The following is a 25,663-nucleotide window of genomic DNA, read 5'->3' as shown; positions in this document are numbered from 1 at the left end:
CTCGACAGTGACGTTCATAAACGTAAGGATATGAGAGCAAATGGGTCACAATCAGTGTGAAGGAACGTCACTGCAACATCTGGAGCGATGTGGGACAACCTAATTTAGAAATTCCAGGCATACATCTGAACTCTGTTTCTCTGTATTAGAGTCCAGTGCTCCAACCACTCCGCTGACACGATCTATAGCAAGAAAAATATTTTGTAGTGATGCTTTCGTTAGCTACTGTTACTGCTTTGTTCTAATGATACCTAGCCAGCCGTTGATTGAGGAAAGGACAACTTGTACATACTGGGACAAAAGCGGGAAAGCTGTCACGGTAAAGGATCAGCTGCAGTTGTTGGAACACGATGTGCCTTTCTTTGTAGCTGAGGACGTGGTGGCAATGGTCCTCCGAACCGAGTGAGACATTGCAGGCTACACACCTGACGTCTCTGTGGCTGTGCGAGGAACTGGTTTGCAGGAAAATCCTGTTACACAGCTCTGCGTCAAAATGCACGGCGGAGACAAAAGCCGCCGTCCAGAATTGTTGCTGCTATTTAGGACGGAGGAAATTGGCTACTGAAAGCCGTTAGCAGCTGACATCGGCAGTAATGTCTTTTTTATGAGTCGTATCTATGTTACACGATTTAGATTGTATCCGTAAATTAGGGACGAGAAAACGCCACCTCGCTCATTTAGAAATTGTTGACAGAATTTCTACAAAATAGCAAAATAACGAACATTTAATCGTCCTGGCCATTTCTATCTGCATTTGTTATGCCTCCAGTCCGGCAACTACTCTCTGTCGCGTTTGCCCACTGATCAATTCCTCGAAGCTGTTCGTGCAAATTTTCTGTTAGCTGTCACGTCTCATTCTCACTGCAATCTTGGTATGTGAATAGACGACACAAGATGATTGCAGCATGACTAGTTTTCGTGGGATGGTTCTGTGAGTACTATTGTGGAAATAAAGCAATCCCTATTCGCTTCAGTTGCTCTACGTTTTACTGAGTTATTGATATTCTTCTAATAGTGACAATCCAGCAAGGAAAGCAGGTGAACTTCCGTGAAATCTTGAACGTAAGAGAGAGGGACTGGCAGAGTTCAAACATTTACGATAGGTCATTTCTGGATGGCCCAATCGGTACGATCATTGGCTGCAATATACAAGGTTCCGAATTCGCCTCCTGGTATGGGTCGTGGTTTTAATCGCCCAGGAAGTTTCGGCACTTTGTTTCGAAAATATTTGGTTTTATGCGTCTTCTGGTTGTATGCTGTGAAGATGCAACAAATTTGCTAATGACACTACCTGCAGTCCACTTGTCCATCTTCTCAACTAAAGTATAGTAGTAGGGCAAAGCCTGTTTTGGTGCATTTTGTTTTGCGAGTTACATACATTCTGGGGCAAGCACCCCTTCAGGGGCAAACCTATTGTTGTATTAGTTGATATATGACGCTAGTGGTTGATTTATGACCCTCTGAAGATAATCTGCCCTTCTCAGAAACCCTCCACCTCGCTCACTCCTCTGGGAATGACTAAGTAATTAGATTGATGAATTAATTACACCTCCCTCTCCTAGGAAATCCACCAGCTCTCACCTCCCCTCCTTCCACTACCCCTCCCTTAACAGAAACAAATTAGCAGGAAAAATGTCTGTGCAGCGTTGTTGGTATGGAATGTGTCAGTACTACCCTGTCCAGCAACTACATGTCATAATTAGGTAATTATACTGTTGCAGATTGGAGGTATTGTCTTGCTGGAAAATTTTCGCATATGTGCTCACCTTGACATGCAGGGGTCGACTGAAGAAGTGCACAATGATACAATCGGAAGACATCCCACCAAACACCCTCTCTCTCTCCCCACCCCACTCAGAAAAAATTGGTGGGAAAAATCGCTGAGCTAGTGGACTGGAAGGATCCCACAACAGAAAATTCAACTACATTGCAGGGGGTATAATAATGTATTGTTTATTTATAAAATTCGATTTTGCACGGGTTTGGATCTCTCTTTTATTTGGTAGGAAAAGCTCATCATTCTCTGCTGTTTTGGAAGATGCAGTTCTTGTAAAATACTCAAAAAAGTAATTAAATTTGTAAATAGATCAATTTTTTTCAGATTGTGCAAGGAATACCATCATGAAATCGTCGTTGGCCTAAGTCACCACACGTAATTACATTGTTACAGATCGCTCTAAATATATCTGGCGGAAAAACAACTTTCTGATTCCACACAATTGCTTCTATGCACATGCTATATGTAGACTACTGGGCCACACACACATTGAACAGTGGGTAGTGACTGCAGGTGTGTTGGGCCAATGTTGGTAGTAGCCACTGGTCACTTGCTTCTTAATACCCAAATAAAGCATCATGTGCTGGCGTTCCTTTGATACAATAATCACTTCTTGTTTCGCTCCTAAATACACACCTTCTATACCAACTCAGTGGAAGCAGCTGCTCTGTGCTCGCCCTGCTGTGCAGGTGTTGACTGATTTAGTTTGTATTACCACTGGCAGAAGATGCTGGGAGAGGCAACCTCCCCACACTTCCTCCATCCTATTCCCTTCTTCCCTCCCCTTGCCCCTCTTCTTACTTCCTGTCAAACAACACATTGGGTATTGGCAACTCTTTGACAGTGATACCTGAGAAATTCCTGTCGAAACACATGTGCTATCCCTCTCTCTCTCTCTCTCTCTCTCTCTCTCTCTCTCTCTCTCTCTCTCACACACACACACACACACACACACACACACACACACACACACACACACTCCCCTCTCCTTCTCTCTAATCTGACTTCCTGTCCAGCGAGCATCTGTCATGTACAACACTAACCCCTCTTCTTTTGTGCTGAACAAAGTAGTGGGTACCTGTAAATCCCCAAAATGCTGGCCTATGGATGCCATGGAAACACTGCATTTGCACTACTGTCGTTCTATGAAATTGATTGAGTAATTAATTAAATTGATACCCTGTGTGTGGGACAGTTTTTCCTTGGATACTAGGACTGGAATATTTGGTGGGAAATACTGGGTTCAGTCCTGCAGCTACCTGGTTTCCAGACCCTACTCTCCCTCTTCCAGATTTTTTCCTTGAATCCGGTTGGTGGATATTGGCACTAGGTACGTCGTTTGGCAGGAAGTCTGTTATGTTGGGGGTAACCGAAAGTTTCAAATTTCAGCTCAGTTGCACCTAGTCCTTAAACAATCTTCAGGAGATGGGAGCAGAGATTGACTGGAGTGTGTACCCACAATACCATTATCAGAAACAATAAATTGATCAGTTGGGAGTTTGACATTGCTATTCATTTTTCAAGCACTCTCTAATCCCTAAATTTGTTTTACCAGTTACACCAGGACAAGAATGAGGAGGAGGTGGAGGAGGAGGACGAGGATGGGTCTACCACGTGATAGAATAGCAACAACAATGAATACCACTCCCACCTCTCCTCTGCAAGTCACAGTCCTCTGGACTGTATTGAGAAGTAGTAAACACCACCACTTAAACCACATTCCGAGCCACAGTTGTAGTTGTCACTGTTAGATCTCAAAAATCGCTGAAACACTCATACATACCAGGTCCTCAGGTTCAGTTGTCCACATGAAGCAGTGACCCACCTCAGAGAGTCTCACAGTGCTAGTTGCTGCATGGACATAGATCTCACTGATCGAGTCAGGTCTGCAGCCGGGCCGCGCGGGATTAGCCGAGCGGTCTAAGGCGCTGCAGTCATGGACTGTACGGCTGGTTCCAGCGGAGGTTCGAGTCCTCCCTCGGGCATGGGTTAAGTAGCGTGTAAGCTTAGGGACTGATGACCTTAGCAGTTAAGTCCCATAAGATTTCAAACACATTTGAACATTTTTTTTCTCCAGCCGGACTGGGCCCCCCAGAGAGGACTGCTCAGCCGTGGAGCGTGTCCAGGATGAGCAGTAGAAATTTAGATGTTATCAATACGTCCAGCACCACCACTTGACAGTGATCAATACCGAATCTTCTCAAAAAGCCACGTAAAATCAGAGAATACTGGCAACACACACGATAACGAAGGCTGCTCAATACATATTGAGTATTAGTTCACTATTCACCTGTCCATAGATCGACACAGTTGTACCTCATCAGACCAGTTCGGAGGCTCAGTGGCAGCTGAGGCATTAAGCCAAAAATGTCCATATCTTGTGGTCACTGGCTATGTCTGCCATGCACCCAGATGTCAGGCAGAGTCGTGCTAGGAAGCCACCCACATATTTATCAGTGTAATTATAACTAAATGTTACGATTGCAGCTCCAGTCTGGTGACATTCCTCAATCAGTGAAGTACTGGAAATACCTCCTCCTGACCTGTGGCTCTGGACGTATCAATTGCCCTCTTTATGACTGGACATAATTTTCCACATATTATCTTGTATCCCTCTTATGGTTACCAATGCATTGAAATCGCAATTTCCACCTCAAATCTATACTTATTTCACAACTGGACATAGTCATTTTCTTTGCATATGTCAGATCACTGACCACAGTAATTCTACACTTTAACACATACACATTTTTGATTATGGTTTATATGTGTACAGCATTTGAAGAAAATGTATGTCACACTGACTAGACGTCTCGGTGTTCCTTAGTTGTAGGAAATTATTTGATATTCAAGTCTTCCAGTCAATCTGATTCGAAAACAGAGTGCAGATATTTTCAGGTGCTGCAACCCACCAGGTCTCTCTCAAACAGATGTTCTAAAGCACAGGCGTTCGGCACTATGCGATAACCAACAGTGGTCTTGTGGACGAAAGGGTTGGAAAGACATCACTGTGATGTACTGTAATAAACATGACAGTCGATATTGCAACAAAACATATGTGAGGATCTGCTTAGGGGAACTGATGAGAGGACCTTTTTGTGCATCCATTTTGTTACAGCCGCATTGCCCATCCTGTTTGTACACTATAGCAGATCCAGTTGACCCTTGCACTGCTATATTGTGCAGCTGTTTACGGAATGAATCTATCATTCCTTACAGTTGGATATACTCCGCATGTGCTGAAATCACAGTTACCCACGTCAAATTTATCCTCTCCTTACGACTAGACATAAGTAATTTTTTTGAATGAATGATAGTCTGATTACTTCCGACAAGCGTCTGGTGATACATCGGAACATAAGCCACCGTAACGATTCGTTGAAGCAGCTTAACATTTCTAAGTATCATTAATAGCTGTATAACTTCCGAAAAATTGTATTATGTCCACACTCGCATCAGCTGGGTGTTGTTTCGCACAGCCCAGTGGCAGAACCCCCCCTGCTATGTCGTTTTTATCACATATTTGTCGAGGAATAAAGGGTGTAATTAGTATTAAAAACCTTTGCGTCTTTTACTGATGTACAATCTTTCACGACAGTCAGCATTTTTCAGAACAGGAAGAACAGATACCCGAAGTCAAGCCACAGACTCCTGCAAATTCTCTCGGAATCCCATCACGTTCTGACAGCACTGTCCCATTAGTTACAAGGCTGACAAGTAGAGAGCTGTTACATCGAGAAAAGCTGCACACTAATTTACAGGAGCAAATTCACAACCATGTCGAGTATACGCGGACTCCACAAAGAGATTGAGAAGCATAATGCTGCAATTCTTCGATAACGAATGACAGTCCATAAATATCCCCCCGTATATGTCCTATTCTCCTTTATCGTATTCCTATGACTCCCACACTAGAAATACCACAGTGTAATGTTGTCAGTCTTCGTTGGCAGCACAGTCTCTCTCTCTCTCTCTCTCTCTCTCTCTCTCTCTCTCCCTCTCTCCCTCTCTCCCTTTCTCTCCCTTTCTCTCTCTCCCCTGGTTGTTTTTGTAACATCCAGTGGAGTGAAACTATGAACTATAAAAATTCTGCTAACGTTGCCTGGTAGAGAACGCAATAAGATTTTACCATGTCTGCCTTTTGCGATATATCGGAAATAAATGCCATCTGTGTGTTGATATCGACCAAATGTGGTGGTCCCATTAAATATAAGTGTAATGGTTCATTGGAGCAGGTGGCTAGTCATCAAAGTCGCTTCCATGGACCTGTGAAAAGTTATGTCTCCTGTACTGGTGAAAGATAATACCCCACAGAATATCAGACACAAGGAGAGAATTCTTGTGTTGTTGTTTGATAAGCAGTTTGATACAGTGTATTTTGCTGTAACACATCGAAGCAGCATATGACTACAGCTGTGTGCACAGCCATACATTTTGTTTTTCTACCATGAGTTCAAGGTCTGTGTCAGGTGCTAAACAGACATTAACGTATTTCGGTCCATTGGTTCTCACAGAAAGCTGAAAATCCCATAGTGTAAATTATTCTAGCCCCACAACACACAGGATGGTTGAAATAAAAGATAGAGGTGGTGTTTAATATTGACAAAAATGTGGAGGACATCGCAACATATGGAAACTGGAAGAGCTTGTGACAGTTTGGAGCAGACGTCTCATTGTTCCGTTTTTCGAAGAGACGGGAAGCATTGATTCCTCGTATTGGTGGTGTATATTGCACCCAGGTATGTGATCGCTGTTTCAGTGCCCTAGGCGGCAGTCATCCTGACCTCCAAATCTTTGGACACTGCGTCTTTCATTTTTATGATTTATAGTCCATAACCACATGTGGAACAAGGGGGTACTTAAACCCGCAGAGCACACATAGTATGTACCATTAGTTGTCAGTCCCACCGGTGGAGGAATGGAATGATTTTTTACAGCCAGGAGAGCATGTAAGTACCCTCATCCCTCTGCGTTTTTTGTCGTATTTTCATCAATTTTACGAATTTTCCATCAAACTGCGCAATTTTATCAGGTTTTCCGTAATATCAACGCTTGACGAGTTATCACGTCAACAAAACGTCTCACCGCGTCGATCTCCTGATGCTATCAGCCGCCATTGCAGCATGATTCTCAGTTTCTGTATCATTGTTAAACCATCCCATCCGTTACTTTGCGAGGGTCATATACATGTGGACATATCGTGAACCGTGTCACACAGCCTACCTCACGTGACACAAATACTGTTTTTTAGTGCAGGAAATAACCATCACCAGAGAGGAGGCGCAAAAACTACTTTCCTTAGCTGAAACACTTTATAAATTCAGTAAGATTTTATTACAATTTGCCATCTCCCCCTATATGACTCCATCACAAACTATTCTCGCAATCGTGTGATAAAGTCGGAGATTCAAAGATCTAGCACTCAGCCCTCTATTTGGAAATGTGCTACTCCTTCATTGAATCTATAGGCTAAGGACCTTGAGAAACACTCTGTATGGCACAATTTAATTTGAAACTGACCACGTAGGAGGGTACTATACCCGCTAAATTCGACATCTCAAATGGTTCAAATGGCTCTGAGCACTATGGGACTTAACATCTATGGTCATCAGTCCGCTAGAACTTAGAACTACTTAAACCTAACTAACCTAAGGACTGCACACAACACTCAGCCATCACGAGGCAGAGAAAATCCCTGACCCCGCCGGGAATCGAACCCGGGAACCCGGGCATGGGAAGCGAGAACGCTACCGCACGACCACGAGATGCGGGCTCGACATCTCATGAAGGAACAGAACGAGCTGACTTCCACATAATCAGTACTCCTCAATATTTTGCTTTCCTGTTCAAACTTGTACCGACCGGCCCTAGTGAGATAGACCTGTATTCTCATTCCAGTACTGTAACTGCCATTCACCAGAGACTGTTCTGTACCAGTGTTACTTACACCATCTGTGCAGTTATACATGACCCTTCTAGATGCTTGCATGATGAGGAGTTTAGCACTCCTTATCGGTGTTAAAAGATACGAGTCTGATACATTTGAGAATATTGTGGTGATATAACAGAAGATTAAGAAGAAGAAGAAACGTATGATTTACGCATAATGGAGCTCCTGGCAGAAGGAGTTTGAAACATTTTATGTAAATCTCTTGTGTTATCGATTCTGTAGAATTGTTGTAGTGTTTGGATTCCATGCCTAGGAGGAACTGGGAGGAAAGACACTATTGTAAAATATAAACACACACTCCTAAGGCTACACGGTTCTGCGCTTAAGCATGCTGTAAAGTTAAAGCAAAGTGGTTTCTGATATGTTAGTTATGTGGAATGAAACGCTGTTAACGCTCCAGTGCAGGAAGTACAGTTCCAACACATGCCATATGTTCACCCTGCAAGTTTTTTGTCCCAATCACTAGGATGAGATACCTTCAGCTGATAAAACTATTAATTTCTACACAAGAAAAGAAACATAGCTTTCTAGAGGTATATAGCACCCCCTGGTCACATCCAATTAATGTTCGGAAATTATGCTATGCTTGCATCAGTTGTATAAAATGATCGCAGCAACGGGAAATAAGTTTAACTATGACATCTTATGAGGAAATACATAAACCTATAGCAATGGTGTTTGATGTATGTAATTACATGCCATGTTGTTCTAATTCTGTGAACACAACACAGTCTCTTCCACGCACAACATCTGTAAAGCAAATATATGCACAGAAATTGTAGTACCTCACAAACATGTGTCACTAACTTTGAATCACTGCAATTATGAAACTGAAGACTCGATTTATGTCCAAGATGTGGTAGGCAAATGGGGTACTTCACATACATCTTCGTTCATCTAGAGGAGGGTACCAATATAGGTTTTCCACAGGCTTGGTGGACATGATTCATTACACATGCCTTGGAAGTCCAGCGGTATGGAGAGGTTTGCTGTTAACGATCGCAGATAGCGCTCTGAGCCACACACAAAACATGCAGTTGTGTACAAGTCGAACACAGATTATATGACACAAATGATACACCCCGAGAGAACAACAAAGAAATGGTTAAATGTGTGATAAATGATATGCTGAAACATCTCCCTCTCTCTAGAATGCATCATACCCCATTACAACCGTTTTCAACCGATTACTCCATGTGCTTTCTGTCTTCTTTTAATGCTGATCCATGTCAATTGAGAGACAGATTGTTTCTTTTCCAGGAAAACAACAAAAACAGCAGTCAACTTGTATGTATCCGTATTCCTTCAATAGACGTGCAGCAGAATGGTATTAAAAACCATGCAGTAACTGTCCTGTAAGGTATTTGTTAGCTAACACTGCGTGGCTATGATTGGTAGAGTATAGGGAAGCAAGTTGTAAGTACTGCGTTTTAGAGTTTGAAGCAGGTAAACAGTCTTGCACAGGGTCAAACATATGATCCATTCTATAGTGGTACATTGCAGCCTCCACCCTGGTAATACGATGCCTTTTATAAAAATCACTTTATAGTGGTCAGTTACCCGACATGTGCAAAGAAAATGACTATGTCCAATTGTGAGATAGGTATAGGTTTTATGCGGAAATTGTGATTTCAATGTGTTGGTAGCCATAAGTGGGATGAAAGATTTTATGTGGAAAATTATGTCCAGTCGGAAGAACGATCTAGATTTACATGGGCAGTTGATATTCCCAGAGCCACAGTTGTCAGGAGGAGGTATTTCGAATGAAATGAAAGGAAATGATCGTATGGCACTGTTGGCCGGGAGGCCCCACTCGGGGAAGTTTGGCTGCCAAGTGCAAGTCTTATTTCAGTCGACACCACATTGGGCGACTTCCATGCTGGTGATGAGGATGATGATGAGGACAACACAACACCCAGTACCCAGTTAACGGATGGAGAAAATCTCTAACCTGGCTGGAAATCGAACCCAGGCCCACTGCATGCAAAGCAAATGCTTTATCACTCAGCTAAGCAGCTGGACGGTATTTCCAATACTTCACTCACTGTCAAATGTCACTAGATTTGGGCTGTAATCGTAATATTTAATTGTAATTACACTGGCTGGTTTCCTAGAACGACTCTGCCTGCCATCTAGGTCTAGGTGCATGGCGGGAGGCAGCCAGTGACCACAAAAAATGGACATATCTAGCTTTAGACCTCAGCTAACACTGAGCCTCCCGAACCGGTTTAGTGGGCACAACTGTGTCGCTCTCTGGGCAAGTGAATAGTTAACTAATTCTCAGTATGTGTTGGGCAACTTTCGTTATCGTGTGTGTTGGCAGTATTCTCTGATTTTTACGTGAATTTTTGAGAAGATTCAATATTGATCGCTGACAAATGTTGGTGCAGATGTATTGATAACATCCGAATTCCTACCAGTCATCCTGGACACCCTCCACGGATGAGAGGTCCTCCCTGATGGGCCAAGTACAGCTGCAGACCTGACTTGATCACTGAGACCTGTGTCCAAGCAGCAGCTAGCACTGCATGTCTCTCTGGGCCAGGGGCACTGCTTCATGTGGGCACCTGAACTGGCACATGGTATGTACGAATGTTTCAGTGATTTTTGACATCTAACCATGGCAACTACAACTGTGGCTTGGAAAGTGGTTTAAGTGGTGGTGTTTACTGCTTCTCAATATAGTGCAGTAGACTGTTTCTTGCAACAGAAAGGTGGAAGTGGTATTCGTTGCTGTTACTATGCTATCATGTGGTAGACCCTTCCTCGTCCTTATCCTTGTCCTCCACCACCTCCTCCTCCTCCTCCTCCTCATTCTTTGTCCTGATGTAGCTGGCAGAACCAACTTAGCGATTAGAGAGTGCTTTAAAAACGAATAATAATGTCAAATTCGCATTTTGATCAGTTTATTGTTTCCAATAGCGGTATTGCAAGCACTCGTTCCAGCCAAACCTCTGCCTCCATCTCCTGAAGATTGTTTAAGGACATAGTGCAACTTAACTGAAATTTGAAACTCTCAGCTACCTCGAACGTAATAGACATCCTGCCAAACGACATACCTACTGCCAACATCCACCAACAGGATGCAAGGGAAAAATCTGAAAGCAGGAGGAGTAGTGTTTGGAAACCAGGCAGTTGCTGGATCGAATTGCAGAATTTCCTGCCAAATATTCCAGTCCTAATATCCAAGTACCCATTTGATAGGTGGGGGTAGTGGAAATGGACTTTTTCCAGGATATCTGCAGGCCAGCATTTTGGGAATTTACAAGGTATCCACTACTTTTTCATGATGAAATAGATGTTAGTTAAGTACACAACAGATGATTTCTGGGTTGAAGTAGCCACTTGAGAGACAGAGAAGAAGGCGAGAAAGAGAGAGAGAGAGAGAGAGAGAGAGAGAGAGAGAGAGAGAGAGCATGTGTTGGAATTTTCGACAGGAATATCTCAGACATCAATATGAAAAGGTTGTCCCCGGCTGATGCCTTGTGTGACAGGAAGAGAGAGGTGAGGGGGCGGGGAGGATAGGAATGAAGGGGGAAAGGGTGGGAAGGTTGCTTCTCTCAGTGTCCTCTACTAACTCAGTCAGTATCTGCACAGCAGGATGAGCACACAGAGCAGCTGCTTCCACTGATCTGATATGTGTATTCTGGAGCGAAACAAGAAGTTAGTCTTGTATAAAAGGAATGCCAGCACCTGATGCTTTGTTTGGGTATTAATTAGCAGATGACCAGTGGCTGTTACCAACGGTGGCCTGGTACTCCCACAACCACTGTCTGCTGTTCAAAGTGTATGTGACTGTGACCCTATCATCACCTGGTAGTCTGCGTATGGCATGCTTGAAGAAGCAAGTGAGTGCATTAAGAAAGTTGTTTTTATGCCTGATATGTGTAGCACGATCTAAAACAGTGTAATTATATGCAGTGAGTTATGTTGATGTCGCTTTCATAATGGTATTCCTTGTGTGATCAGAAAAAGTAATGTATTTTTGTATTTAATTATTTTATTGATGTATTTTGTAAGACCTGCATCTTCCATAACAGCAGAGAATGATGATCTTTTCCTGCCAAATAAAAGACAGTCCACCAGCTCAGAGATTTTTCCCACAAATTTTTCGTGGGAAGTGTGGGGAGAGGTGGGCGATGGGTGGGACATCTTCTGGTGGTGATATTGTGCACTAGCTCCGCCAATGCCTGCATGTGAAGATGAGCATACATGTGACGATTTTCCAACAAGACAACGTCTCCTATCTGAAGCAGTGGAATCATGTAATTCGGAAATATAGTTGCTGGACAGGATAATTGTTGCACCCTCCACACCAATAGCTCTGCATAGACTGTGCGATTTTCCTGCCAATTTTTTTCTGGGTGGGGAGGAAGGAAGTGAGGGAGGGAAGGGGAGGGCTGAGGATTTCTCCGAAAGACAAATTATCCCCAAGGGGTCATAAATCGACCCACAGGGGATCATAAATAAATTTGCATAACAATAGGTTTGCCCCGGATATATGCTTGCCCCTGAATGTATGCAGCCCACAAGAACAAAATACATCAGAACTGGTTCTGCCCTACCACTCAGTATCGCTGTGCATTATAGGATCCTTAGCAGATAGGACTGATGGACGATATCGAAAAATTTCAAAGATGTGCAGCTCATTTATATTACCATGAAATAGAGGAAAATGTGTCACAGACATGATCTGCAAATTGGGGGGTAGTCGCTAACACAAAGACAGTTGTCATTGTGGCGAGTCTTTTCAGGAAATTTGAGGCACCAGTGTTTCTCCCCGAAAGCGTTAATATTGTATTGACACCCACCAAAAGAAGAAGGAATGAACATACTAATAAAATAATAGAAACTGGGGCTCGCACAGAAAACTTTAACAGTTTGTTTTTTCTGCATGTTCTTCGAGAGTCGAGCAGTAGATACATATGCTAAAGGTGATTCAATGAACACTCTGTTAAGCACTTATTTGTGAAGTGCAGAGTAGGCATGTAGATTTAGAAGTACTTGGTCTCTAGATCTTTCTTAAATTTCGAGTGCCATGCTCCTGGTTTCGAGCTCTGAACATAAGGTGATTGCATCATAGATACTTAACTAGTGCCAAAGTGTAATGCAGCTCATCACTTTAGATTCACTGTCTCCAAGCTTTTAGCGTCCAATAGCAGGTCTACAGTGCCCTTGTTCATCACTCTGCTCCATTTCAGCCAATTAGCAGAGGTTTAAGATGCACCTTCTGGTACCCCATACAAGGAGAAAGTGCTGTGTGAGAGTCGTATTGTTGTTCAGAAATGAAAAAAATTTGGAAATTTGTGGTAAGTTCCTATGGGACCAAACTGCTAAGGTTATCGGTCCCTAGGCTTACACACTACTTAATCTAACTTAAACTAACTTACGCTAAAGACAACACACACACACACACACACACACACACACACACACACACACACACACACACACACACACACACACACCCATGCCTGAGGGAGGACTCGAACCTCCGATGGTCAAAAATGAAATGGCAAATGTTTTTTGTTGCATTGGTATCCATTTGTCCAATGTTACGATTGTGCCCTACTGATACTAATGTTGTCGATCATCATGGGGTACCGTGGTAGAGAAATTTCATTGAAATTGTGTGTGGTTCTGGAGACAGTATTGCTGTTGTCTCATAGTAACGTAAGGGAACTAGATTGGCCCTTGTCATGTCAGACTGTTCGATGTATCTAGGCTACGCGAGTACTTTCTCTGGACTCTGCTGTTATTCAACTGTTCAACAGCAGATATAGGTGATGCAGTCTGTGTTGTTGGAAAATATTTGTAACGGGATGTTAAATATGCGGAACTAGCTTTCTAACTGCGAACATGTATGGGTTTAGATTCAAGGGGGAGCAGGAAATGAAGGAATAAGTCTTATGAAATTAAATAAAATACACTCTGGGAAAAAAGAAAACAAGAAGTAAACGACGCACCACGAAGAGATTGCGCAAATTGGACGGAAATCGGTAGGTGTGGTGTACATCTACAGACAAACAAATGATTACAAAAAATGGTTCAAATGGCTCTGAGCACTAAGGGACTTAACTTCTGAGGTCATCAGTCCCCTAGAACTTAGAACTACTTAAACCTAACTAACCTAAGGACATCACACATATCCATGCCCGAGGCAGGATTCGAAACTACGATCGTAGCGGTCGCGTGGTTCCAGACTGTAGCGCCTATAACCTCTCGGCCACTCAGGGCGGCTAAATGATTACAATTTCAGAAAAAATAGATAATTTAATCAAGTGAAAAAGCTTCGCAATCTGAACAAGTCAGTGCCAAAATCTGCGTAATTGGCGTGCGTTAGATCATTAAAATCCTGAGCTGGATGGAGGACGCTGCCCATAATGCACCAAATGCTTTAAATTTGGGAGAAATGTGGCGACATTACTGGCTAAGATAGGGTTTGACAAACATGAAGACAAGCAGTAGAAACTCTAGCTGTGTGCAGGTGGGCATTATCATGCTCAAACCTAAGCCCGGGATGGCTTGCCATGAAGGGCTACAAAATGGAGCATAGAATATCATCAACATAGCGCTGTGCTGTAAGGGTGCCACAGATGACAACTGCAAACTAGCAATCCTGGTTTTCAGGCCATATGGTGGGTGACAGTCAGGCATCTCCAGAGATCTCTTCATTGGCCATTGAAGTGGGACTCAGTACACAGAAGACAATTCTACTCCAATCAAGATTCCAGGCCAAAGACTTGTCTTGAGATGCCCGGGACAGCGATGGGAGGGGGGGGGGGGGGGGGGCACCGACTGACTGTTGCCCCCATACACTCCGAGAACCAGGAGTGATGGTCTGGGGTGCCATTTCTTGTCATAGCAGAACCCCTTTTGTTGTCATCTACAGCACCAGTATAGCATAGCAGTACATCGACGATAGTCTACGCCCAATTTTGTTGCCCCTCATGGCAACCATCCTGGGCTTACATGGGCAAGATGATGCCTGACTACACATAACGTGAGTCTACTGCTTGTCGTCATGCATGACTAACACTACCTTGGATAGCAAGACGACCAGATCTCTTCCAAATTAAGAACGTCTGGAGCATTAGGGGTAGGGCACTACAACCATTTGGCGATTTTGACGATTTAATGCGCCACTTCGACAGAATGTTACATAATATCCCTCACAAGGACATCCAAGAACTTCATCAATCAGTGCCAAGTGGAATAACTGCTTGCATAAAGGCCAGATGTGGACCAATAGGTTAAAGCAGTACTCAATTTGTAAAGCTCTTTCACTCGAGTAAATCAGCCTTTTTTTTTTTTTTAATCGGCATTATTTGTTTGTCTGTACATGTACATCATATCTAGCGATTTCCATCCCATACGAATAATTCTTTCGTGCGTGTAGATTTTTTGTCTTAAAAGCGTATTTGAAAGTGAAACAAAAACAAAACAGTAAGGAAATTGCGCAGGTGTTTGAACAATTGCTGAACAGAGGGATGGATCAGTGCCTTGACAACCTTCAAAATATGCTAGGATCCTCATTGGCATGCATGTTCACAAAGCGACCGAGAAGTTTCTGCTCAGTTTGTCGCACTCTTCGATGGTGGCCTTCTGAGGCCATCCAGTGCATGAGTGGAGTCCCAGTAATGACAGATTGCGTTTTTCAACTGGTTCCAAGTATGTGCAGTTGATTTTATGTCAGCAGATACCACAGATCATTATATTCAGTCGATTCATTTCTCATGGAGGAAAATATTCACGAAGTGGGTGTGGTGTTCTCGTGCATTATCGTCTTGAAAGATCAACCCATTTGTTGATTGTAGCCGGCCGTTGTGACCGAGCGGCTCTAGCCGCTTCAGTCCGGAACCGCGCTTCTGCTACAGTTGCTATTTCGAATCCTGCCTCGGGCATGGATGTATGTGATGTCCTTAGGTTAGTTAGGTTTAAGTAGTTCTAAGTCTAGGGGACTGATAACCTCAGATGTTAAGTCCCATAGTGCTTAGAGCCATCTGAACCATCTTCATTGTTGATTGCAAGCAAGGCCCTGACATTCAGCGTAAAAAGCTGAAATTTCTACTTCTGCAGTACATTTACTACGACAACCCCAACGAAATAATAGAATGGCTACAACTGTTTCCAGAATCAGCTGCTGCAGGGTACACAGTTCACGTGGATACAATAGCGTAAATCATTTCAGTGCTTTTAGAATGACGCATTACTGAATAATAATTCTTATTGAGATAGTGGTCCGAGAACTCCATAAACTGGCGCGCAAAACATCGCCGCATAGATGCATATAATATAAGGGTTGGACGATTTGTGGAGGTAGATCTCATAGATATGAGACAATATTTATGGGTGAATAAAGGATTCAAATATATTTCAGTAGCTGTATATAGGTATTCCAAATTTGCTTGGATCCTACCTGTGATAGCAAGACTGTGAGGATATTGAGCAGATGTTTGAACAGTTCTACATCTACATCTACATCTACATTTATATTCCGCAACCCACCCAACGGTGTGTGGCGGAGGGCATATTACGTGCCACTGTCATTACCTCCCTTTCCTGTTCCAGTCGCGTATGGTTCGCGGGAAGAACGACTGTCTGAAAGCCTCCGTGCGCGCTCTAATCTCTCTAATTTTACATTCGTGATCTCCTCGGGAGGTATAAGTAGGGGGAAGCAATATATTCGACACCTCATCCAGAAACGCACCCTCTCGAAACCTGGCGAGCAAGCTACACCGCGATGCAGAGCGCCTCTCTTGCAGAGACTGCCACTTGAGTTTATTAAACATCTCTGTAACGCTATCACGGTTACCAAATAACCCTGTGACGAAACGCGCCGCTCTTCTTTGGATCTTCTCTATCTCCTCCGTCAAACCGATCTGGTACGGATCCCACACTGATGAGCAATACTCAAGTATAGGTCGAACGAGTGTTTTGTAAGCCACCTCCTTTGTTGATGGACTACATTTTCTAAGCACTCTCCCAATGAATCTCAACCTGGTACCCGCCTTACCAACAATTAATTTTATATGATCATTCCACTTCAAATCGTTCCGCACGCATACTCCCAGATATTTTACAGAAGTAACTGCTACCACTGTTTGTTCCGCTATCATATAATCATAAAATAAAGGATCCTTCTTTGTTGCGGAGTTGCTGCAGAGAGGGATGAATCAGTGCCTTGACAACCATCAAAACTACCATGATGGCGAATTTTAGAACAGGCATTTCAGGACAGTAACCTAGTGGAATGGCTTGTTGTCGTTATGGTCTTCAGTCCAGGGACTGGTTTGATGCAGCTCTCCATGCTGCTCTATCCTGTGCAAGCTTCTTCATCTACCAGTAACTACTGCAACCTAAATCCTTCTGAATCTGCTTAGTGTATTCATCTTTTGGTCTTCCACTACGATTTTTAGTCTCCACAATGCCCTCCAATACTAAATTGCTGATCCCTTGATGCCTCAGAACATGTCCTACAAACCGATGCCTTCTTGTAGTCAAGTTATGCCACAAATTCCTCTTCTCCCCAATTGTGGTCAGTACCTCCTCATTAGTTACGTGATCTACCCATCTAATCTCCAGCATTCTTCTGTAGCACCACATTTCGAAACCTTCTATTCTCTTCTTGTCTAAACCATTTATCATCCATGTTTCACCTCCATACACTCCATACAAATACTTCCAGGAAAGACTTCCTAGCACTTAAATCAATACTCAATGTTAACAAATTTATTTTCTTCAGAAAAGCTTTCCCTACCATTGCCAGTATACACTTTATATCCTCTCTTCTTCGACCATCTTCAGTTATTTTGCTCCCCAAACAGAAAAACGCATTTACTAATTTAAGTGTCTCATTTCCTAATCTAATTCCCTCAGCATCAGCTGATTTAATTTGACTACATTCCATTATCCTCGTTTTGATTTTGTTGGTGGTCATTTATATCCTCCTTTCAAGATATTGTTCATTCTGTTCAACTGCTCTTCCAGGTCCTTGGCTGTCTCCGACAGAATTACAATCTTATTGGCAGATCTCAATGTTTTTATTTCTTCTCCATGGGTTTTAATTCCTACTCCAACTTTTTCTTTTGTTTCCTTTACTGCTTGCTCAATATACAGATTGAATAACATTGGGAATAGGCTACAACCCTGTCTCACTCCCTTCTCAACCAGTGTTTCCTTTTTGTGTCCCTCAACTGTCGTAACTGCCATCTGGTTTCTGTACAAATTGTAAATAGCCTTTTGTTCCCTGTATTTTACCCCTGCCACCTTTAGAATTTTAAAGAGAGTATTCCAGTCAACATTGCAAAAAGCTTTCTCTAAGTTTGCAAATGCTAGAAATGTCTGTTTGCCTTTCCATAATCTATCTTCTAATATAATTCGTAGGGTCAGTATTGGCTTGTGTGTTGCAACATTTCTACGGATCCAAACTGATCTTTCCTTAGGTCGGCTTCTCCCAGTTTTTCCATTCGTCTGTAAAGAATTTGTGTTAGTATTCTGCAACCGTGGCTTATTAAACTGATAGTTCGGTAATTTTCATACCTGTTAACACGTGCTTTCTTTGGGATTGGAATTATTATATTATTCTTGATGTCTGAGGGTATTTCACCTGCCTCATGCACCTTGCTCACCGGATGGTAGAATTTAGCCAGGACTGGCTCTCCCAAGGCTATCAGTAGGTCTAATGGAATGTTGTCTACTCCTGGGGCCTTGTTTTGACTTAGGTCTTCACGCAATGTCATATTTCCCATTTCATCTTCATCTACGTCCTCTTCCATTTCCATAATATTATCCTCAAGAACATCTCCCCTGTATAGACCCTCTATATACTCCTTCCACCTTTCTGCTTTCCCTTCTTTGCTTAGAACTGGGTTTCCATCTGAGCTCTTGATATTCGTACAAGTGGTTCTCTTTTCTCCAAAGGTCTCTTTAATTTTCCTGTAGTCAGTATCTATCTAACCCCTCGTGAGATAAGCCTCTACATCCTTACATTTGTCCTCTAGCCATCCCTGCTTAGCCATTTTGCACTTCCTGTCGATCTCATTTTTGAGAGGTTTGCATTCCTTTTTGCCTGCTTCATTTACTGCATTTTTATATTTTCTCCTTTCATCAATTAAATTCAATATCTCTTCTTTTCCCAAGGATTTCTACTAGCCCTCGTCTTGCTACCTACTTGATCCTCTGCTGCCTTCACTACTTCATCCCTCAAATCTACCCATTATTCTTCTACTGTATTTCTTTCCCCCATTCTTGTCAATTGTTCCCTTATGCTCTCCCCGAAACTCTGTACAACCTCTGGTTCTTTCAGTTTATCCAGGTCCCATCTCCTTAAATTCCCACCTTTTTGCAGTTTCTTCAGTTTTAATCTACAGTTTATAACCAATAGATTGTGGTCAGTGTCCACATCTGCCCATGGAAAAGTCTTACAATTTAAAACCTCGTTCTTAAATCTCTGTCTTATCAGTTATATACTCTATCTGAAACCTTCTAGTGTCTTCAGGCCTCTTCCACGTACACAACCTTCTTTCATGTTTTTTAAAGCAAGTGTTAGCTATGATTAAGTTATTTTCTGTGCAGAATTCTACCAGGAGGCTTCCCCTTTCATTCCTTCCCGCATTCCATATTCACCTACTACTTTTCTTTCTATTCCTTTTCCTACTATCGAATTCCAGTTGGAATGGAATAAAACACTATTTGACATTCTACCACATGAAGGTGAGTATTCTTGAGAGTTTGAACAGAAAGATAATGAACGATATGTACGACATTTAATCTTCATGGTTCATACAAATATCTAGGTACTCTCCAAAAATCACTGGACACTATAGGCGAACCAAACATCACTGATTAAAATGAAGCCAATTGATGTTCATGCTAATAAGGTTCTAAATGCAGTAGACAATCATATTAAAATGGTGGATCCATGCAAGCAGAAATTCAAGGTAGATGATTTGGTGTATATTTAAAACCACAAGAGTGCACTTGAGAAATATTCCATGTTGAACTGGTCAAAAGAGGTATTTACATTACCCAAAGTGCAATGTACAAATCCAAAAGGAGAGTAAAAGGTGAAGAAATTGCTGAGAATTTTTACACAGTAGATCTACAGAATTTCTATGAGCTGAGCATATTTCTCATAGAGCATGTTATAATGCATCAACGGAAGAATGCTTTCCAGCATCACACATCAGTTTTTTGAATGATCACAATTTTGTATATAACAGAGTGCGCAAACTACAAACAGTGCAGTAGCTTAACATGACTGCTAGGAAGTGCATCAGAGCTGATTGCAGAGGTTAAGTTATGAGTTGAATTGCACATTCCTCTAAACAGTTAAAGTAGACGTAGAATGACGCTGAAAAAATGTCTCCTTGTGTGAGGGACTAATCTACTAGACAAGGGCTGCAAGGAACGTGATTTAGCAATAGCTTCAAATCAAGGTTTGGCAGAATGTACCAAATCCAAACGAATTTTAGCTGAAAAAGCTAACAAGTAAATGCGTCAAAGGAGAGACAGAGACGTAGGACTTCATATTGCAGCATGCTTGCCAAACTTAAATTGAGTGCTGGGATAAATTTCTGACAAGTTATGGGCGCAGCTCGTTGCACACTAAAGGACAGGAGAAAAACCTGTGGGATGTTTAAAAAAATGCATCCTGTCAGCGGTGGCGGTAGGTAAAAGTGCCTTGAAGCAGAAAGGAGTAAGAAGAAGACGTTTTAAAATGCCTAGGGTTCTACCAATGCCTAAGACATCTGGTGGAATTGTCCTATTCCCAATTCCAGCACGTGCAGGTCTATCTGCTATTGATTCCTTTATCAGGAGCGGTGGTGGCCATATCCCAAACAGTCAAGAACTCACAAAATGCAGAGCCGCAACTACAGGAGGGAAAAAGGCATTACAGAATAATGGAGTCTGACGCAGTTGGGAAACTACTATATTTAAAACTATACAAGAAAGGACATGGCCTGTTTATGAAAAAAGTCCCCTAGCTATACAACTGGACAGGTCACTTAAAAATACAGGTCTGTTTAAATTTGTCAAAAAATTCAAATTCCCAAGAGTTCATGGAGTGTTTATGTGTAATATGTTGCCATAGATGATGTGGATCCAAAGAGTGTAGGATTATAAATTTAGATGTTGCAGAAAGGTCTGGAACCAACCGAGTTGCGTGTGTTTAAAAAAAAAAGAGAGGGAGTGAGAGATAACCTGTATCACTTTGGCTGATATGCGGATTTACAGCCGCCCAAAGAACTGGACAACTTCTTTGCTAACATGTGTGTACTGCAATTTTCGACGCTACCCAGGCTTATATTCATACATCTGAGAATATTTCTGCCTAATGTTCCTCACAAAAAGCGTCATGCATCTCATTGCAACAGTTGAGTTTCACATGGGATGTCATACACTGTAACGTTAAAAGATAGATCATCAGTATTAAGTGTGAATTACTTTTCACCAATAGAGCTGAGTAACGAAGAGTGGAGTTTTGAATAGATCAGTCTCGAATCATTCAAATGGCTCTGAGCACTATGGGACTTAACATCTGAGGTCATCAGTCCCCTAGAACTAAGAACTACTTAAACCTAACTAACCTAAGGACATCACACAACACCCAGCCATCACGAGGCAGAGAAAATCCCTGACCCCGCCGGGAATCGAACCCGGGAACCCGGGCGTGGGAAGCGAGAACGCTACCGCACGACCGTGAGATGCGGGCTTCCCGAATCATTCAACAACATTCTTAATATCGCTGAAGTGAACAAGAGACTACATTTAAGAAGTGGTAAAGCTGCGATACTGATGATCCAAATGCAGTTATAAAACGGTCTGTAAAAGGGTTTGACTTAGGTGTGTACATTAACGTATTTAAAACAGAGATGAAAACGACAAAACAGACAATAGACTTTAGCTGAGAAGGTTCAATAGGACCACTACTGGCCTTCTCAAGGAGATACGTTTTGGAGAACAATGCTGATAAAATGTTTGAGTTGGATGAAGCAGTGAACATTCTACGAGTTAGCACGATCGATGTCGAGTGTAATATCACAACAAATTTGTGTCCCAATGACCGATTAATACAAACAGTCTACAGATTCCTTGACACTGTAGTCTCAAGGAATTCAATATACCTCCTATTAACTGTTCAGACATTAGACTACTCGAATTGAATATAATGGATACAGTCGATTTTGGAGGAGAGAAAATTGTAGTATGTGTTCACCTGAAGCAGTAACAGCATGGGTATGAAGTATGAAACCGATGCACATACCCCCGTCAGTACACCTGTTCGTGGCAAGACAACATGGTAACACAGGAGAGTTATGAGTTTCTGAAATCGACATGATTGAACATTCACAATGACACTACCTGATACAATGGCCCCAATTCAATATGATGAGTGGATCACTTACCAGGAGTATTTCTCTCATCAACCTTTTGCTTCAGTAAAATTTAATAATAATTTTGAGATAAAGATTTGTATTCAACACCAAGATGATTTAACAATTCTGAGCGACAATTTCGTAAACATGGAAGGAACATTTATGAAAAAGGGTGAAAGCTCTCCAGCAACATATACATGTAAAGCGTTTGCCTTCCTGTTTCAAGAAATGAGATACTAACTTAGTAGTGTCGAAGTCGACTGCACAAGGAATGTTGGAATCACATCGACTCTACAAAAAAATGTTTCTGCCTCAACTTTGGACTTGAATGGTCTACAAAATGCAGGATGGATCATAGATGGATTGATAAGTAATCACATTAGTGTATGTATCCTGCACAAAATGATTATGGTTTCCTTTGAGTATATGGTTTTCTCTGAGTATAATTGACATATCATCTCGAATGCTAAACAAGAACTGATTCTAGTTTGAAGTACTACAGATAATAACTCATAGATTCAGGGAGTGTAAGAATTGAATAAATTTATGTTTGATACTTTGGTATGGAAGATGCCCCATCTTCCTGTAACAGACGAGGAGCGTCTGAAAATTCTCTGTGTATGGAGTTCAGGTGTCAAATTTCCATTAAATTTCTGTTAATGTTAGCTGTAAAAATATCCAGTTCTATTGAAGACGTCCTTGCAAACATGAACAATTAAAACAACAGTTCTGCTAGCGATACACAGATATATTATTCTGGCTCTGCAAACAGACGGAAGCAGAAATGAAAAAACGGATTCTAGCGTATTCAACAATTGTATTCTAACCAATACTAGAATATACTTGAATTGTGTATTCTATCCTTATGATAATCTACAGTGTGACTGGGGTAATAACAATATAAGTCTATTGTGTGACATGTACAAGAGGTTTTGCTCTTCTTACTATGACAGCGATGAACTTGAATACATTCTCAACTCTCAGCAGTTCAAAGAATTAGCAACCATTGTCATGATTGACTGCTCAAAGCAAAACGAAAGTGTGAAGCTGGGACTGATAGACATCTGTATTGACTTTGGATCATCAACTAATTTCTCCTCAAACACAGTAGCATATGCATTACTGCTGCACGATTGTGTGATAAATTATTCCCCACGGATTATAAAGTGATTACCATGAATGTAGAGCTGCTGCTTCAAATCTGTGACATTTCATGATGACACCTCAAAGTGTAAACGTCACAGGGGACTCACAAGGCATTTATGAGGAGTGTGGACAACTTGTGTTTAAGGATGCAGCGTTTGTCACATTCACCAACGATGGATGTGTATTAATAACATTTTCCACAATCGTTGACTTATCTCAACTGGTTATAACAGTGATGTGCCCCATAATACCGTGGCATGGTTAATGCGCTTACACCATTAAAATGATAGTATGTTGATGAGATGGCATACGAAAATATGGCGACATTGGTTCAAAACTTTGATCACACAGCCAGCATCGTTTATGTCAAGGGCTGTGAGAAGATGTCATGGATTCGTGAAATGATCAAGAACATAGGACATGGTTGTTTGGAACCCTGAAATGTATGGATGTCCATCTACTCAAAGAGTCAATGTAAAGTATGCTGAAGAGGGCAGAAATGGTTTTTTGTGTACTTCAGATGGTGTAGAAATGCATTTAAGTTGCAGTACCAATAAACGTTTTATATATTCAGTTCGTCCACGACAAACAGTTTCAGATAAGTAGTCATCACATAATGCCAGTGCAATTTGTCAAGGATGGGAGATATAATTTTAGATGTCTCTTATTATATGATGCTGGAACCAACGATAGTCGACTGTAGAAAAATTCCGATCATTTTATATGAAAACCAAGATACATACTTCATCTGGGAAATGTTCAGTCTTAAAGACTGTATTTCTGTACTAAAGGAGGCACATCTGCACAGAGCAGGTCGTCTGTGACCGCAGCATGCTGGTCAACCTCCACAGAACAGGCTGGCTGCTCTTTGCTGTGGTGGGGGCCATGAGTTGTGTGCCAGTTGACACAAACAGGGCACATGGCATGACATCATTATCTGGTTCACAACCAACACAGCGGTATGACAGCCTTGAATTTGGTCCTCATACTGACACAGTGAGTGGTAGTCGTCACCCCATATGTGGGAGGTGGAATATGATAAGATAGCGATATGCTGTCAGACCCACCAACACTAATATACTTTTATTTGATCACTGCCACTGCCAGCAAGATAACAGAGTTGATCAATGCTCTGCAATCTCACCAGTGGCTGATGTGTTACTCTTATCTCTACAGGTTCCGACTTGCAACTATGGAGATGGGATCCAACTGCCTATAAAAAAAGAGGCACTTTGCTTCAAGACATTACTTGGCCATTCTGTAACGAAATAACATCTGAAAAGATGAAAAGCAGTGCCATGGATGATGCTACCACAGTAGGAACTGGAAACCATCTCTGATATTAAGTAAATGGGAACACAACTCAGGACCTGACTGGTGATGGTTGCTTCATAGGATGGCGGTTGGCTTCCAATACCTTTAACAGACGAATACTGTGAATATTGCATAGACCTCTCTCTCTCTCTCTTTCTGTCTGTGTGAATAATAATCTGGTTATCGAACATCATGTTTTTTTCTCTCTCTCTTAGAGAATTTTTCAATGAGATTGAAGTGATCAGAGCAGAAGATATGCAGTCTGTCACTATCGCAGAGCCTTCTCCAACTGGAACAGCAGTGACATATTAAGGTGAGTACGAATAGAAATACTTATGAACCCTCTTTCTGTGTGCATGTTATTTATACAACGTGTTTTTTATAGAAATATGTAGCTTGATCACATCCCTAATGTGAGAGGATGTGATAGAGACCTAAATATGTACATTATATTTCACATAAGAGTGTTATACATGTGCATATGGTGCTCAGGAAATGTTATTAGCTTTCATTCTGGGAGATTTGCTACAATTATAGAGATGCACCATAGGACAGAATGAACAAAACTCCACACAAGGAGGCACTCCTATTACTAAGGACTGCATTCTTATGTAGCAGTCGTAACTGATGTTTATCAATATTAATTCATACATCTGTGCATTACTTATGAGATGTTGTTGTTTCTGTTCTAGGTGCTGTCGATGGCAGTGTTGTGAGGTCTGAATGGGATGATGCCACACCTGCTCACTTTTAGACTGATGCTTACGCTGAGTTGGATAAAATATTAAAAACCATTAATCTGAATGTGAGATATGAATGGCTGTTTTATTGATGCTGAGATGAATAAAATATTGAAATCCATGATTCTGACTATGACACACCCAATTACACTGAGATAGATGTTGCTCCAAAGCTGAATAAAATATTAGAATCCAATATTCTGATAAATGGTGTGATGATGTATGGTTGAAGTCCTTATGTGGCTATAACAATGCCAATGATCTTCCACATAAGTACTGGGAATTATTATTATTATTATTATTATTATTATTATTGGCGTCTGCATATGTCTCTTATACACATGATACTTAACAG

At 41.7% G+C, this 25,663-nt stretch overlaps 1 long non-coding RNA gene across 1 annotated transcript in view; it reads left to right on the top strand.

Annotated features, from left to right (window-relative positions):
- Positions 1–25,430, top strand: part of LOC124606814 — a 57,411-nt gene extending 31,981 nt beyond the window's left edge. Inside the window, exons 2-4 of the long non-coding RNA XR_006978733.1 lie at positions 24,431–24,689; positions 24,784–24,881; positions 25,261–25,430. This is a non-coding gene — a long non-coding RNA (uncharacterized LOC124606814). The remainder of the gene's footprint in view (positions 1–24,430; positions 24,690–24,783; positions 24,882–25,260) is intronic.
- Positions 25,431–25,663: the final 233 nt, after the last annotated feature.

Source organism: Schistocerca americana, chromosome 3 (genome assembly GCF_021461395.2).
Source record: "Schistocerca americana isolate TAMUIC-IGC-003095 chromosome 3, iqSchAmer2.1, whole genome shotgun sequence".
NCBI lineage: Eukaryota > Metazoa > Arthropoda > Insecta > Orthoptera > Acrididae > Schistocerca > Schistocerca americana.
Note: the sequence above shows the minus strand (reverse complement) of the source record. Positions and strands in the feature narration are given on the sequence as shown.